Below are 9,904 nucleotides of genomic sequence, written 5' to 3'. Positions count from 1 at the left end.
CCTGTGGGGTCTCTGGTGCCTGAACCTAAGCCTCTTTCTCTTTTGAAAATATCAGTCTGGTAAGCTCTCATGGAATAGGCACAAAGTAAGGGTGTACGGCACACCTGCCAGGTGAGGGGCTCAACTATAATCTGAACTATACCTAACACACGCAAACGGTGTAACCCAATCATTTGTACCCTCATATTATTCTGAAATAAAAAGAAAGTATCAATGAATATGTGTATTTGAAAGAATGAAAGGAAAAAAAAAACCTAGTCACCATGTCCATGCAAAATGGGCAGTTACATGGCAGACAGGAGGGTGGCAGACAGGGGAAGGCCATGGGTGGGGTGGGGAAACCTTAGAGCAGATCAGAGAGCAATAGAGGAAGTAGAAGCTAATTCTCTCTTGGGAGCACCAGGGCAGGATGTTTGGGTTATTCTTATTGCAAGGGCATATGAGCAGCTCATCTTGTTTCAAATATCTCAGAATGTCAACATTTAGCTCCAAAAGCCAAGCTTTTCCCCCCAGACTGGGGAGGGGTCACAGCCTGGAGTGCTTCACCACTGGTTCTTTAGCAACTGGCCAGCAAGATTTTAAAAAAATCTCATGTGTCACATTTACACCTAATCCCCCTTTTAAGTTGGATTCTTTATTACCATTGGTATTTGGGGTGGCATTTTAATACCCATGTCAAAAAGTTAAAAGCAATTTGCACAGAGGTTGTTCTCCAAGGACTCTCCCCCCTCGTTTTTTTACTGGCCTGGAGAGCAGAGAAGTGCACCGTTAATGTCTTCATTCTTTTTCAACAATGCCAAAACTCCCGTTATTAAAATGAATACGAAAAATGGTTTTTTACTAAGATGTCTGCATAATGAGCCTGCTTATATTCACAAACTTTGGCCTCTGCTTCTAACCATTTTTATTTCTGACCTCCATATTTGCAAGTTAACTGATGCCTAAAAAACAGACACAAGGCAAAGAACAAATTTGGAAAAATACTTCTCAGTATTGTGATATGGGATGATCCAGCATGATCATCAAAAGGTGATCGCTGTGAAGAACTCATACAGATAAGAAAAACACAAGCTTGCCATTGGGAAAATGAACAAGGGCATAAATAAACAGGCCACAAAAGGAGAAATACAAGTGGCTAATAAACATAGAAGAAAAGTTCACCTCACTAGTAATCAAAGACATGTAAATGGAAACAACAAGGCAAGGCCATTTTTCACCTCCCAAATTGGCAAAGTTGGCAAGAGGGTGAGGAAGTAATCCTTCCCACACGTTGCCTGTGGGAGAGTCAACTGGTTCCATTTTTTAAATATTTTAAAGTCTCTAAAATGCATTCTAGATTTAAAAGTAGTACCTTTGATGCAAAGACTTTATTCTATATAACTCAAGTTACAGTCAAATATTGATGAATGGGAATATTTACTACAGTATTCTCAAAGTAAAAAATTTAGAAATAAGCTGAGTATCTAATAAAGAAATGGTTACATAAATTATGTCCTCTTCATATGATCGAATATTATATAGTTAATAAAGGAATAATATTTATGAATAATAATACAGGAAATATAATCTAGTATTAGAGTTTTTAAGCAACATATATAAAAGTAATACTTTGATCAAATTAAATTTTTTTTTCTCATGGAAAAGACTTGGGTGATAAGAGTGGCTATTTGTGGCAGTATCGACAGTTGACAGTAATCTTATCTGCATTCAGCCTGGGATGGTCTGGTGTCATGGTTAGAAGAATGAAAGACTCTGGAGCCAGATCTCTTAGACTCAACCCTTGACACCTCCACTTACCAAACTATGTGATTATAAGGAGGTAACTTCATGTGTCTGCGTCTCAGTTTCTCTTTTTTGTAATATGGGGATAAGGACAGCATCGACTTTACAGAATTGTTGTACACTCAAGCTGAATCAAAGAATCTGGGTAGTATACTAACTCAAAAATAAAAAAAAGAAAAATGGAAAGGAAGGAGAGAACAGAAGGAGGAAGGAAGGTTATTAATACGGAAGGATTCCTACAAAGAGGAATAGGAGATTGGCAGGCAGGATACCAAAAGGGGTCTGAGTCCCTGCTGGAGTTCTGCATTTCGTTTGCATGGAGTAGAAAGAATCAGAAAGAAATCCAGGGGAGAGCAACAGGGAAGGTAGAAGAGAGGAAAAGTTGTTCTATGAAGAAAAGGTTCCAGTCTTTTCCATCCCAGAAATGTAGCTACTGAGCCATTGAGTGCCTATTCCCAGTCAGCAGTAAAAAGCCCATGGATGAGCCTCCCCCTGCAGAGAATTATCTAATTTACACTCACACCATTCCCACACTTCCCTGATAGCAAGAATCGCCTGGGGAGAAGGGAAGCATATTTTCAAAAAGAGAATTCCCAGGCCTCTCCCCTGGAGATTCTGATTTGGTGAGGCTGGGCTGGAGCCTGATAGTCACTTTTTTTAATAAGCAGGGACGCTGGGAACTAATGACTTGGACAGACTGAAGACTTCCCAGGGTGCCAGAACAACTGAGCCTGGTACCAGGACACCAAGAGCACACCCCATGCAGGCCCCTCTCAGCTGCTGAATGGAGATAAAATCATAGGTACAGGGAGCAGGCGGACCTTTAAAACTACTTGATTTTTTTTATGGTACTAAAATCTCTCTTGATAATTTTCCTGCCTGTCATTAGAGACCATTCATGGTCTGGCCCATCATGACTCTTTCAAATTTTTGTATCCCTGGTCCCAGGTCCATTTTCTATCCAACTCCAGAATGCCTCTATGTCTATACTGTCTATGGCCACATTTGCTGTTCTTAGCCTTTGCCTGGGCTGTGTGGCCCTCACCTGACTGTCCCGTCTCTCTTGACCACCTCTCAGACTTTGAGTCCTTCTAAGCCAGGGCCAACTGCCTCCCCTAGAAACATCCTCTGCCTCCTCCAGTCCTGTGACCATTCATCTGCACGTCCCAATTCAGAAGTTACTATACTGTCTTATGGGTTTTAGTAATTTTTTAAACTTGTTAAATTTAGATCTTAATAATTACTAATACAGAAATATTTACTTATAGTTTGCATGAGATTTTCACATCTATTAAATCTTTGGAGCATCACAACCATCTCATGAGGTTGTTAAGAGTTAAGAAAAGCAAAGTTCCAAGAGGAATCTTGTGCTTGCCTCTGGTCAAACTACAGTGGCAGCATTAAAAGATTGTAGCACTGGGAAGAGGAATAGGGGATTTCCCTACATAGAAACCTGAAACACAGGGGGTTAATGAATAACTCTCTTTGTTGTCCAGACACTAGAGTGGGTCAAGACAGCAAAATTTAGATAACAGCTGCACGGTGGGGCCAAGATGACAGTCCATACACTCAAATAAAGGGTAGGCTCATTACTGCAGCTGTTGCTGGCTTTAGGGAGCTGGACAGCTGTTGCCAGGAGATGGATTGAAACAGAACAGAGGAAATGGAATCCATGATCATGACTGGGCCTTTATGTGTGTGCACGATGTTCTCTCGTCTCATAGCACGAAATGAAATGTTCTAAAGATATAATCTCATTATCCCCTATAGGGAGACCAGGTTTGGCAAGTACAAGTGAGAAAGCGAAGCACAGAAAAGGTAAGTGCCTTAAAGTAGCTTTTCCAGAGCATTCTTAAGAAAGGAAAGGAGAATCTTTGGGGGCTGCAGCACCTTTTCAGTTACTTGTGATGGAAATTGTGGCAGGCACTGCAGTAGAGTGCGCTTTGCAGAGCAGGGGCCCCCCAGCAGTGCCTGGGCTAAGGAGCACACATGGAATCAGAGGAAATTTCTCCAGTCCCCTCCCTCTGTCAGCCTCCCATCCCTTTCCCACAATGGCAACATCTTGGAGGTCTTAGCATTATCTCTGACATCATAGGGACCGTACCTGCAATGAATCCTTGGCCTGTGTTCTCTTTTGATCTTGTTACCCATCTCGCTGGTCGCTAAATCTTCCCACTCCTTCTCTACCTTTGCCTTTCCTCCAAGCTGGACTTTCCCTTCTTGCTCTCTTGGAAGACAGCCTGCTCATTCTGTGCCTTGGCTGGGCTAGGTCTGCTGCCCAGGGTTGGTGGGCCCAGCCCACTGTGTCTTCTGATCTACTCTGATTTCCAGTCAACCTTGGAGGAGCCCCCATTGTGTTTATCATTGGGGCTGCAAAGCCTGACACAGGGGCTTCCTCCATTGGACAGTCCCCTCAACTAGACTAGAAGCTTGGGACTTGGTGGCGGCTAGCCTTCCTGCCAGTCATCCTCGGCTCCCATCACCCACTCTGTTCATGGTGTGTATTTAGCAGTCACTCACTTGAGAATATTTCTTTCTCTAGTCTTTTAAAATAACTTTTCTGCTTTAAATTATCTTGCTTTATGTTAGGTATAATTTTCCTGTAGTTATGAACTTTTATGGGACACTCCCATGAATTTTGATTGGTACTTTATCTCATAGCTTACTCAACACACAGCACTAGGAAGTGGGAACTGATGCTACCTGGGTCTCACAGCTGAGAAACCTGAGGATTAATAAGGTAAAGTAACTTGCTCTAGCTTACATCCTAGTGGCCTAAGGCCTTAACTATTTGTAACAGTGCTTTGCACAAACCATCAAAAATCCATTTAAGAAGTATGCAAGTTAAGAATTATAGTATTGATGTAATGGACGTCTCAAATAAAATAGTGGGCTGGTATTTGGAAAACAAGAATGTTCCTCTCCAACAGCAAAGCTCTTGCCACCATTATCCTGGGTCCACATCTGGGAACAATATGACCCAATCTGAGGTCTGGCCCTCCTTAGGTTCTTAGCTGAAAAATATTACAAAGCTGATGGCAACCAGCTTGAGGAGTTCTCAACTCCAGTCCCCGAATCTGTGTACATTGATTGTTCGGCCTCAGAGGACCTAGGGAATGAAGGATAAAAGTCCCATTTGCTCAGAAGATGTCTGATTCCTAGAAAGCTGTCTAAGGCATCATATATTGTGGGCATTATCTTGGAGGCGATTCTATATTGGCAAAAGTGATACCTCTTTCTTAATTGAACCAATTACAGTTGAACTATGAGGTAAGCCAAAGACCTCTCCTAGGAAGCTGGCCAGGGTATGAACTGGCTCAACCTGTTTTCAGAGGAAATCTTTGCTGAAAATTAATTTTTGCCTGCAGCTGATTTTTTTGGATATTGAAGTGATCACATTACACCTCAATCAATTTTGCTGGCAGCCAGGATTCTTCAGGAGGCTCAAGGAAGCTGACCATGTAGTTCAGAGCCACCAATGCCTTTGTCAACAGTGTTGATACGGTGAAGGTAGCAGGTACCTGCCTCTTGGTTTGACTGCCTTTTTCTGCTCCCTGTAGTGGTCTGTTCACCCAGTTTCATCCCACCCTGACTCCTCTCAAATGAAACCTGCTCTGGATTACTTCCAGCTTCCTTAAAACAGATGTATCTGTTACCTGCTCCTATCTCTGAAGATACTGTACTTTAGAATAGCCACCCCCCCCCAAAAAAAAACCCCAAAGGATATTGTCTGGGAAGAATGAGCATTTTTGGCTCAAACAGATATTTTCTACCAACTTATTCTGTCCAGGGGACTGTGCTTGGTCAGAGGCCTCCAAAGCCAGTACTGTACTCCTGAACATGGGATCCACTGTCCACATTAGACTCTTGGGCATTTGAAATGCAGCCAGCCAGAGGTGAGAGGTGCTGCAAATATAAAATATACCATACCAGAAAATCCATACCAGATTTTTGAAATCCATACCAGATTTCAAAAACTTGGTATGAATAAAAATTGTAAATAACTCAAAATGATTTCTATATTTGAAATATATTGAGTTAAATATATTATTAAAATTAATAAATGAATATGTTTATTTACTTATTTAATTTTTTGAGACAGAGTTTTCACTCTGTTGCCCAGGGTAGAGTGCTATGGCTTCATCTAGCTCATAGCAACCTCAAACTCATGGGCTCAAGAGATCCTCTTGCCTCAGTTTCCCGAGTAGCTGGGACTAAGGTGCTCACCATGACGCCTGGCTAGTTTTTCTATTTTTAACAGATACAGGGTCTTGTTCTTGCTCAGTGTAGTCTTGAACTATTGAGCTCAGCAATCTTCCTGCCTCAGCCTCCCCAGAGTGCTAGAATTACAGGTGTGAGCCACCGCCCCCAGCCTGTTTATTTGATTCTTTTTAATGTGGCTAATAGAGAAGTAAAGATCATATATGTAGCTGGTATTGTATTTCTCTTGGACAATGAAGGTGGAATAAATGTCTTACGAAGGGGGGGGGGAAATGCTCTAAAGTATTATAAAGACATTGAAAAATGTGGTGTAAAAGGAGAGAGAAGGGAGGCACAAATCGTAATTAGGGGACCCAGGAAAACAGTCTGGAAAAAATGCCATCAGAACTGGGTCTTGAATAGGATCATAGGGAAAAGGCCCGGAGGTATACACATCTAGAAGGGTGATTTTGACCTCAGCCAGTTGGAAAACTGGAACAGCTAGAGTCCTCCCAGGTTTCTAAATCCCGGTGCGCATCAGGATTACCTAGTCTGATGATTTCTGGGTCTGCTTCAAATCTCATATGCCAGGATTCATGGGCATGAGCCCAGACATCCCTGCTTGGAATTCTTGAGCTCAGGTCAGGCAAGTATTTGGAAACACTGGGTAAAAACAGTTATCTGTGAGCCTTGAGAAGCCAGTCTTAGTGGGCTTTCTATAATCCACAACCCAAGGTCTCTGTGGTACCTTCTGTTCTGGTATGTCCTTTGGAGAGAAGCAGAAACAAGTCATGTTGTGGGCTGCGGGGTGGGTCTGTCCATTTCCCCTGTCGGAGCAGAACAATGACTTTATAGGCTTGTACTTTCCTCAGCTGCCACTTAAATTAGTTGTTAAGTTGCTCTTCCTGAGTTCACAGTAAGAGGCTTGTGCTAGGACTGCAATTCCACCAAAAAAAAAAAAGATCTCCTCAGGCTAATAGTTGATCACTCTGGACAGTGACCAAAAGCTCTTTATACTTTCAAAAGCTCTTTATAAACACAGTAGATCCAAAGGAAGAAGTTAGCATGAAAGAGAGAGGAAGAGAAAGGAGAGAGACATTTGTTAGTCTCACTGTGTTAGGTGAATGGATTGGTACCAAAAATCACTATTATTTTTGTCTCTCCTTTTCTCCTCTAGCCCCCCACATCTTGCTCTGATTGATAGGAGAGTTTCTCTAAGTGTGGTCTAAAGACCACTGGAGTCAGAATCTATCAGGGTGAGGCCCAACCATTTCTTTTTATAACAGACTCTCTAGATGAGTTCTAGGAAAGCTAAAATTGAGAGCTATAGGTCTGGAGGTTTATAATCCCAAGTTTACTTAACTGTCATCTGATCCAGTACATGCCATCACATCCCATGCCAAGGTATCTCCTTTTTCAATGGTAGTTAGCCTCGCTGTCCTACCTTCTCTCGTTTATGCCTTAAGTGCAGCCCTAGACCTTACATTGAGTGGTGCACAGTGGTAGTGTACCTCGATGCTATTCTCTGTGGGACACAATAGCAGCTAGCTCCTTCACAGGGTACCATCAGGCCAACTTTGCTCTCAAAAACTTGGTATTTCCAGATTGGTTAATTCATTCAACAGGTACATACATTCCCTAAGAACTGTATCTATGATTTATCAGAAACTGTCTGACATACTGGGGGCACACAGGGGACTAGACAAAGTCCCTCTTTGGGAAGCTCACTGTCTAGAACAGGAGTCCTTATTGTAAGAGAGATCAGGAATGGGCTTGAGGCATACAACAAAAATGCCCACATATATGGTACTAGTAAAGGAGATCTGTAGATATCATGAGATTTTAAAGGTTGTTCATGACTACGGAAAGACTAAGAGCTATTGGATGGATTGATGACAATGAAGAATGCTTCCAAATAAGAAAAAGCATCCCCATTGGCCAGGTAGCAAAGTGATGCCACATAGGGATCTTTATTATCACTGTTATTAGCAGACCAACCATAAGCTGCAGAATGGGTAGTATCACAGGGCATTTTTTAACATTGGACAGTTTTATTGACATCTTAGGTCTATAACAATTTCATCAAAAATATGGAACGCTTCACAAATTTGTGTGTCATCCTTGTGCAGGGGTCATAATAATCTTGTTTGTGATCATTCCAATTTTAGCATATGTGCTGCCAAAGCAAGCACAGCATCACCTTTCTTATGGCTCCCAATTTAGCACTTCTAAGGCCCCCTCTTCGGTGGCAGATTGGAGGAGGGATGGATTTTCCAAGGAGGAAGGGAACTTGCTGAATATTCTGACTTGTACCAGAATCTCAGGAAGCTTTAGAAGAGGACGTGGGTCAGAGAATATCCCCTCTTTTTCAGGAAAGGCCCTTTTGGTCAAAATACGACTCAGCTTGTTGTGAATGCTGGAAGAATTTAGGTTACATACTTGGTTGGTCTCATTAAGTCCACAGAATGATTGAGTTCATCCCTTTGTTCAATTGGCTCTTTGCTTTTCAGCATAGGAGCAAATTTCACAGGCCAGCCAGTCACCCCAGCCAGCAGATTGGTGATGTGCTTTGGCACACCCCACCACCCACTGTGGGATTTGCTCACATGAGTCAATTATGTCTCGGAGCCAGGGCTCATCAGGAATACAAGAATAAAAATTAACTTTTGTCTTGCATTACCTCACTGAGTTGTAGTGAGATTAATAAGACAAAGCCCTAGCATATCGATGTAACTTATTTCCCTTGTATTTTACTTAAACATAGTGAATCTGCAGTATTCTAATACATTTGACACCCGTTGCATTGCACAAGTAAGCCCCTGAGCCTCAGTTCCTTGATGGTTTTTGGGATTCCCTCCAGCTTTAAGACTACAAGGGTCTAAGACTCTGAGCTTGTTTCCTAGTGGCTTTTTTTGGGTCAGAGAGACTCTGTTCCACAGATCCCGGGGGGCTGCCGATGAGGGTTCCAAGCTAAGACGTGCAGCTGTTGGGCTGCAGAGGTCTGTGTGAAAGATGAGTAGAAAGAGAGGGAAAAGTCAGGCCCAAGAACTCCAAAGGAAAAGACAGCTGCGAGTTTGTGCTCAAGTAAATCAAATTGTGACGTTTATTGGGCTATTTCCAGAATAACACCAGCAAGAAAACTGGAATGCAGGATTACCTTTTCCAAGAAGTATCTTAGCTAAGTAGCCTACAACAACCAGCATTGTCTACTGGAATTGGCTTGGCTTAATGAAAAGGCCATAGGTTTGGAGGTACACAGACTTGAGTTTTACTGATTAGGGCAGGATACTTAACCTCCTTGAACCTCGTTTCCCTGTCACTTTAAAAAAAGAAGTAAATAATATAAACCTTGCATGGTGAGTGTTGAGGTTAGGAAGTAAGGAAATTTCTTGATATGTAGCTGGAATTGGATAAATAGCAGCTTTTTGGCAATAGGCCATACCAGTGCACATATTCCTGGAGTCTCTGGACCTGGAGCCATCCTTTCTGAAGATGGGTAGAGATCTAAAGGGCTGGGAGGGTGGAGACAGCAAGGCTGGGTTGGGTAGTAGAAAGGAGAAGAGATCAAAAGACCTATAAATATCTGTCAAACTTTAAAATGCAAATCCCCTGTCTGTGGCTCAGCTGAGACCAAATCTTTCATTATCACCTTTCTAGAAAGGGCTTGTGAGGAGAGAAAGGTTAATTATAGTCATTCCCTTCATGGAATGTTTTGGTTTGGTGTGGTGTGGTTTTGTGGCGAAGCCTGGGTAAGCGATGAATGTGCCTTTTAACCTAGACCTGGAAACATGGGTAAAACAAATTGCATATGGTTTTCTTCGTGAATGGATCACGAGTTCCTCAAAGGAAGGAAACGTTGTCTAACCCTTACTGTAGACCTTACAGTTTGCATGATTCATGGCATACAGTACCTGCTTGCCGG

The 9,904-nt window shown here is 42.3% G+C and overlaps 1 non-coding gene across 1 annotated transcript; it reads right to left on the bottom strand.

Moving 5' to 3' along the window:
• Positions 1-8,066: 8,066 nt before the first annotated feature.
• LOC111724390 lies at positions 8,067-8,174 on the bottom strand. The gene has a single exon (XR_002772690.1). It is a non-coding gene; the product is annotated as a U6 spliceosomal RNA (small nuclear RNA).
• Positions 8,175-9,904: the final 1,730 nt, after the last annotated feature.

The sequence above is a fragment of the Otolemur garnettii genome, unplaced genomic scaffold (assembly GCF_000181295.1).
Source record: "Otolemur garnettii isolate 467f Iridium unplaced genomic scaffold, OtoGar3 scaffold00022, whole genome shotgun sequence".
NCBI lineage: Eukaryota > Metazoa > Chordata > Mammalia > Primates > Galagidae > Otolemur > Otolemur garnettii.
Note: the sequence above shows the minus strand (reverse complement) of the source record. Positions and strands in the feature narration are given on the sequence as shown.